Consider the following 7,637-nt stretch of genomic DNA (forward strand, 5'->3'; position numbering starts at 1 on the left):
AAATACAATTAATAACTTTACTGAGTTACTTTTGAGCCCTTACAACCACAAACAGTTAGTTTTTTAGTTAGAATCTTACTATAGTCTGTTGTTTTTGCCTCCTAAATCATTTCGTGCATCCTTTGCAGGTTGATACACTTGTCAGAAGCCTTTAGTGGATAAAAAAGTAGGACAATCCTTTTGTCTAGACTCTCTGCCCTCAGTATGATAATTGAAATTCAAATCAGATACTGTCTGTGATTCACCTAAACGCCTCTTAGCGGTATCAGCCCCGAAATAAATTCCCCAAACCAAAGAAAGAAGCCTTTGCAAGGTTCACACCGAGGTCATACACATGTCTTCTCCCTACAGTCAGGAGGGGGAGAGAAATTAAATGTGTTAAATGTAGAGGTCACACGTGGGATTCAAACATTTTATAAGCACATAATAACGGCCTTGTTGCTGATTCATGTGGATGCACAAGCTATCTGTAATTCCATCACCAGTATGTGTGTAAAGTACTTTATAACTACTAGCTAGTTTCACACTAGTGATTTACTCAAATGTCTTAGCTAGCAAAGACTTGTCTGTGACATAACTTTTAAAAATAATGATGCTTAGTAAAACTTTGAACATATAAGCATGATGAGTTTCTATTCATGCAGTTAAGCATGGTTGGAAATATTCAATTATGCCTAATCTGTATAATTTCGTCCTTTAGAGCGTCACTGGCGACATCATTAGTTTACTAAACTGGGTGAAAACCATTAGTTTTGTATGCGACATTCAGACCCACAAGATGAAGAACCACTAGAGCACTGTTATCTAATTCATTTGAGGTATATTGTGTTCATTTGTGTAATTTAAACAGCTGTATCAATCCACATCTAAAGGGGTCATATATTAGCCTGCTAACAGAAGTTTGTCAGTTGGTCCTTTAAGGTGGTTTAACAGTTGTTTATTTAACATTGTTAGTAACACTTGTATGAAATATTTTAACATTTAACCAACCGGTTCCAGGAATTAAGCATACAGTCTAACATTACGTCTTGTCCTCTCCTCTTGGAGCCTTTTGGGAAAACCAAATATAACTGCTCTCAATGACCCACTTCACATTACCTCAAAATCAAATTGTTCTTATTGGAATCACATTGGACCATAATCTAATCTGCAGTGAAACCTAAACAACAGCATTTTATTCCACCTCTAAATGAGAGCCGTTGATGTCTCAACGAGTGTGTTGTTTTTCCTCTCTCCTCGTGTAATGAAGCTAGCCGCCGCTGACCTCCTCTTGGTATAAACAGCACGACTCCCCTGATATTGGCAATAACACTGACGGAGGTATTTAAACAGCCACAACATGAGGAGTCTCAACTAGGAGTTCATTAACTGCAAAGAAAGGCCAGGCTGAATAATGAACTGGGCCCTTTTTTTAGCAGGGATGAGGAAGGGGCGGAGGCTTTTATGTTGATGTTACTCCATGATTAACACTCCTGACTCGCTGGTCCAGAGCTTCTCAATCTCGATTTCCATGGCAAACAGAGCCGGCCTTTCACCACAGGAGCGCGTAGCTTTATAAAGCTGAAGTTTTCTGCCTGGTTACACTGATATTATTATGGAGGGTGGTGTGCTTCCACCATCTGCCCCACAGCTGAGCAAAAGCTGCAGATAAGAGCGGATTGATTCGGTTTTTACGGAGTCTGGGTTTCACAGCCGTCTGTGTGTAGACATGTCTCTTATCTGCATCACTGTCAGGGAAGCCTGGGGCTACCTGTCTCATCTCTGAAGATGGAGAGGTCACACTCGTGTCTTGTCAACTGCAGAGTGACAGAACTCATGACCCAGATTACTCCATTATCTTTAGAAACAACCAAAAAGTCAACATTTGAGTCAATCAGAAAGCTTATCAACTGTCCCCTGTTGCTGTATCGGAGGCTGAGTGTGGAGGGGAGCAGTCGGGTTGCAGGTTTTCTATGAGAACCAGACTCCTAACTCCTACACGGTGTAAAACCTTCGGGGGAGGGGGTGGGGAAAAGGGGGTGCAGGGGTGGGCCGGGTTACGTCTCTTGGCCCTCAGAGCCATAAATCAAAATAAATTAAAGTCAGGCTCCCCCAGCACATATGGTGCCCTCAGTAACAGGACTATTCTAAACCAGGACTGGATTGCACCAGTAATTCCTATGCTCTTAGTAACTAGTACTGTACTTCTTTATTTATACTTTACTTAAAAGTTTACCACCCAAGACATTTTAATGTATAAATAAAGACCTAAAGTCCCCCTCCAGTCAAAAACATGTTTTTATTCTTGTTACCACAATTGGATGTTTGCGCTTTAGGATTTTAACATGAGAATTGTAAATTTTTTTATGGAAAAAACATATCAGACACACATTATTAATCCAAGCAGCACATGTCTTAATACACGTTTGGAGGTTATCTTTAACTACTGTGTAAATCATTTCATTACATTAACCTAACCAACGTCATTTGGACCAAAAAAAGGGTCACTGTAGAGAATCTGTATATCTTATCTGTATATTTAATATATATATGTTCTATGAAGTAGCCATACATCGATGGCCTTAATCAGTCACTCTCTGAAAGGTCTCACTCATGTTGTGCAACTATGTCCTGAAACATAGCTAATGCTAATGCTAATGCAGCCATTGTTGAAAGGTTTTCACTGCATGCACCAGTTCAGCACTTTACATTTCACATTACTCTCATTCTGATGTATGAATATAAGAAAATCTAGCCTTAATCCAAGAAAAAAAACAAGTACAGTAGTTGTACATGTAGTTAGTTTGCTCTGGAACAATGTACAACAGTGTTTATCAGGTTAAAGTGAAGTGAGAGCTCCCAGCAGCACCACCTCCCTTTTCTTTTTCTAGTCTGTCCCATATGGCAGTAAATTCACTGTACATAGCTCGCACTGTCACTGTGCCAACGTTAAGCCTCTTATCACTTTCTCTCCCCCACAGTGCTCTTTTGTTCGCGCTCCTTTTGCTCTCAGTTAAACCATTGCATGTCAGATTTTTTGAATAATCTCCCTGCTTTAAGTGAATATAGTGTCAACATGCAAAAGGCCTACCAAAATTTGGGGAATACCGTATACAAAGCATGATAAATACTGTCATGTTTTTCATGTCTGCCGTGTTTTTTTCTCTCTCATTCGAGGCATTTAAAATCATTAATTAATCTGTCAGATGATTGGAGCGCTCCAGTAAAGCGTTCACATTCCTGATTGCCCTTTAAAACTGACCCTCGTCCATTAAACTGTGACCACTCAGTGAGCCAGTGGCTTAGCTGAAGGGCCTTCCTTGTAAATTCATCTGATCTCCTTAGCCAAGCCTGACAGCCCAGTTAAAGTAGAGTAATCTTTTATCCTTCACATGTAATTAGCTCTGTCCTTCATGCAACAGTGTGACCCACATGGATCTGTCACTGACGACAGTAATGAGTTCATTTTCAAGTCTGTGAGCGCCACAGAAATGTAATGAAAATACTTGTCGATTTGCACATGCATATGTCACTAACATAGCAACAGGGTTGGGTGTCAAGAATCTGTACTGTCCCAAATTTGTAACTTGGGGATTCGTTAAGAGACGTGCCCTTGGTTTCTGCATATCAACTCCTGAGTGACTGTGCCTTCATCTGCATGGCCAGTTACAGATGCATCAACACAAGGTTGTTGTGAGTGTCTGAAACTGTGGCTGAGCTTCAGGGGAAAAAAAACAACAACATTTTTTTATATCATTCCTTATTTTCCTTTTTTGCAGTAAAAACTAAAGAAATCATAGAATCATAAAATAATATAATATTTTTGCATGCAGTGTGTGTGGTAAAAATGTTTTGTGGATTTAATCCATTGTACATCAGTTTCCAGATTCTCTAAAATTGTGGCATATATTTAACCTTTATATATACATTTTTATTCTTTACATCTCTGTTTTCTAATTCTTATTTCTCACACTAGTCTACATAGTTAAGGAAATACCATATTACCAGGGTTGGGAGGGTTACTTTAAAATGTAATCTGATAAAAAAACGTATTCCAAACGTAACTTGATTTCTCTCTGTTACTTTTGGATTACTTCAACACCAAATATGCCAATAAAGACAAGAGAAAAGAATGATCAATAAAAAGTATTGATGCAGGTGTAAGTCAGCAGAATATGGTAACCTTACAGAAAAACTGATGTATTTTAAAACTGTAATCTGATTATGTCTTTTTTCTGTAACTGTAATGGATCAGAGTAACCTTCTTTTGTATCCTGATTACTCTGTTACTCCCCAGCATATTGCATTTCACTACAAACATTTTGTTTATGTGACAAAATAAATCTGATACCTTGACTGATACACCTGCTGTACCCGGTGAACACAGTTACTGTAACGGGACATCACGAGTGCTATTTTGATCATGTGACGTGGTACGTGGACAAAGTTGTAGCTAACACGCAACAAAGTTATCTAGTTGGACGATAAGTCAACTCTTTTAACCAGTTTGCCTTTCACAAGCATGGACACAATGGCTTCACACACACGTATATAAACACAAGTGTATAAATAGACCTGGGTTCGTTCTGCCTTACAATCAGAAATACTTTAATAATCCCAGGGGCAAATTACAGAGGACATGAGCATGATACACCTGTACAGTATGGATTACAAAACAATAGCCTATCATTAAATTGTACCAGAGAAGCTTATTATGTCCAGTTCAGATCAGTGTCAGCATTAGCAGTGGTAGACTGATTGTGTTTTAATTGCTCAGGTATTCAAATTATTACGTCTGCTCTTGTAATGTGCACTGAGAAGGTTTTTCTGAAGACAGATTCACATTCAAGCAAACCTGTTTATCACCTGTCTGCATACACAGACACATTTCCTCCAACTTTAAATTCTTTGTTTTGTTCTTTCTTACAAACCATTTCCCCCTTTGCAGGTGAACAGGTTACTCGTGTGATTCTTTTAGTTTCTGTATTTAAGTTTGTCCAGCAAACATATTTAAATGTACAATTACAAATCATGATGATACTTTATGGTAATACTATTTAATAGTAATGCATTTATTTTTTCTGAATTGCAATACAAAATGGGGAATGAAACACTAGTAGTCATCTTTAATAAATGACACCATAACTAATTAAAACCTGCTCATCAATATTCAACACCGAATTCGACGACCAGCAAAGAAATTAACATTCATTCTTCAACATGACTCTTAAGAAACAAAATGTTCAAAACAAAGACATTAAAATTAGGGAAAGATCAAATTCAGCACTGATGCAGTTTGTCCCTTTAAATATATTCTGAGAAACCATAAACCACCCAAAAGAGGTTTAAAAATCCCTTTGAGCTGCTGTATTGAGTTGCAGAAACGAGAGCAGACTGATAAAGTCTTCTCTCTTTTTTTTTTTTTTTTGCAATGTGGGCTGAAACCAGAGACAAGAGTCCCAAAGTCAGATCTGAGCTTAGAGACTGGAGCCTCATTAGCAATCTATCTTTGTGGCCATGAAAAAAAAAACACAAAGTAGCTTTGTCTTTGGGCAGCGTTTGATATGCTGCAGCGGGGCCCCTGAGCTCAGAGACACAGCGAGGACTGAAAGCAGAGACTTCAAAAGTAGCCAGTGTCCACCTTCACCTGCCTCTGAAACCACAGACAAGACAGATGAGTCCTTGTTCGGCACGAGGAGCAATCAGTATATTTCAGTGGCGCCCCCAAATCACTATGTCGATTACCCTGACCATCTAAAGCCACAAACTGCTCTACTTTGACTGGCATGAGTCCAGATTCTTTTTATTTGCTTGTCAAACATGCTGCAGGAACTTCAGTCTGGGGATTTCAGGGGAAGTTTTTCTTTCTTACAGCTGTGGTTTCAGCGTGTGTCGTTCACGCTGGAAAAAACTTGAATGGAAGGAAAAGTGACGCAGAAACAGGAAGTGGAATTAGAAGGGGGAAAAAGGAGCTCAGTGATAGATTACAGATATGTTTTGCAGTACTTTTGTTTTCCATTTTTAAAAGAGATATGTTTAATTTTTAAGCATCAGTGTGTGCTTGGTAGCCTCTGTGTTACAGCAGAGAAAAATCCCAGGAACCCTGCCTATAGCTGGATGACCTGTTCAGTGACTCTAAAAGGTCAAAAGGTCTGGTATTTTGCACATTGTGGTTTTCACCAGCTAAAGAAACAATCAACCAATCGAAGCTTTGTAGGCGGGATTAAGAATTAGGATCTTTCTACAAAGCTAGCAGAAAAAGGGCTTGTTCTATGTCGTCCTATCAATCGACTTTGGTCAATTTGAAAACACGTTACATTTGTAGGTTATATATGAGATTTAAAACATTATTATAGCAGCAGACAGCTAATAGCAATGTGAAGATGTAGTGGAGCGATGGTGTCCTGAGCAGAGAATGATGTCGCACTGCCTGTGTTGCTATCGCAGCCTCACTGTGCTACATACAGCGGCTGAAACTGTGGTTTTCCCTCATGTACGTAGGTGAATTAAGTATTTATTTTGACATTTGTGATTGTTGAAACAGTGGAAAGGCTAACAAAGATAGTTTTGGTGAGTTTTATTTTGTTTCTGTCCACTTAAACAAAAGGTCTGTCTCTGTAGGAATCCTTTCCATAATGTTTTCAGACACTTAGAATAAAAATCTGAGCCAAAAAACGTGCACTGTTATGGACGCACTGGGACCGGCTCATCTGTCCTTAAGGACTAGTGTTAGCTTACTCTGCAGATCTTTTGACAAATATTTTCGCATCTGACTTAGTGATTGTTGGAAAGACGGTTTTTGTGGGTTTTATTTTATCTCTCTCCCATTGTTTTAGTCTGAGTCTGAATTTTGTGTATCTAAAAAATAACTACAATTAAAAATCCCTTCCTCCCAACACAAAAGTGGCTCAGATGAAGACAATGTTGGGCTGAACGAATGAAGCAAAACGAAATGGCAATTCTGCGTGATTATCAGGCGATGCTATAGACGTAATTTTTAACTAAATCCGACCCAGTGGCACACAAACAGAGGCTGCCTTTGTGTGGGCGTGTTTCTTTTTTTATAGTAACCATGCCACTTTAAAATGTAATTCACTATAAATTATGTTAAGATGATGTACAATGTACCTTCACTGTAAAGCTGTGTGAACTGTTTAGAAGCCAAATGTTTGATTCAGTCACTGCCAGATTTTTACATATTCAGCAAATTGTGAAATGTGAATGAGGTTTTTGGAATAAAAAAAACAACAACATTCATTTGCACTGCACATATTTCAGAATAAAAGACTGAAATGAGAAAGAAACAACATGTTAAACATTGATCTGCACCTCGTGACTTTCCAGAGAGACTTGCAACAACAGAACAGCATGTGACAATGTTTCTTGACGACTGCATAGTGTTCTACAAGTTCAGCAGCTTTCAGCACAATAGGCTCCCCCCCCCACAGGGAATGGCCATGACGTGTCTGGCACAGCGAAGACCTGTTCAACGAGAGCAGGTGTATCCTCGTCCTGCAGGAAGTCTTTGCTAGCGGCCCTGCACACTCTCTGTCGGACAAACACGTGGGCAGAAGCAGTTCTGGGAAGGAAAACCTAGTAGTGAACGATCCTTCATCAGCTATTGTCAACATCTGCATTTCAGCGAATCCCCCCCACCC

Source organism: Morone saxatilis, unplaced genomic scaffold (assembly GCF_004916995.1).
Source record: "Morone saxatilis isolate NCDOM2014 unplaced genomic scaffold, NCSU_SB_2.0 Contig24, whole genome shotgun sequence".
NCBI classification, from domain to species: domain Eukaryota; kingdom Metazoa; phylum Chordata; class Actinopteri; family Moronidae; genus Morone; species Morone saxatilis.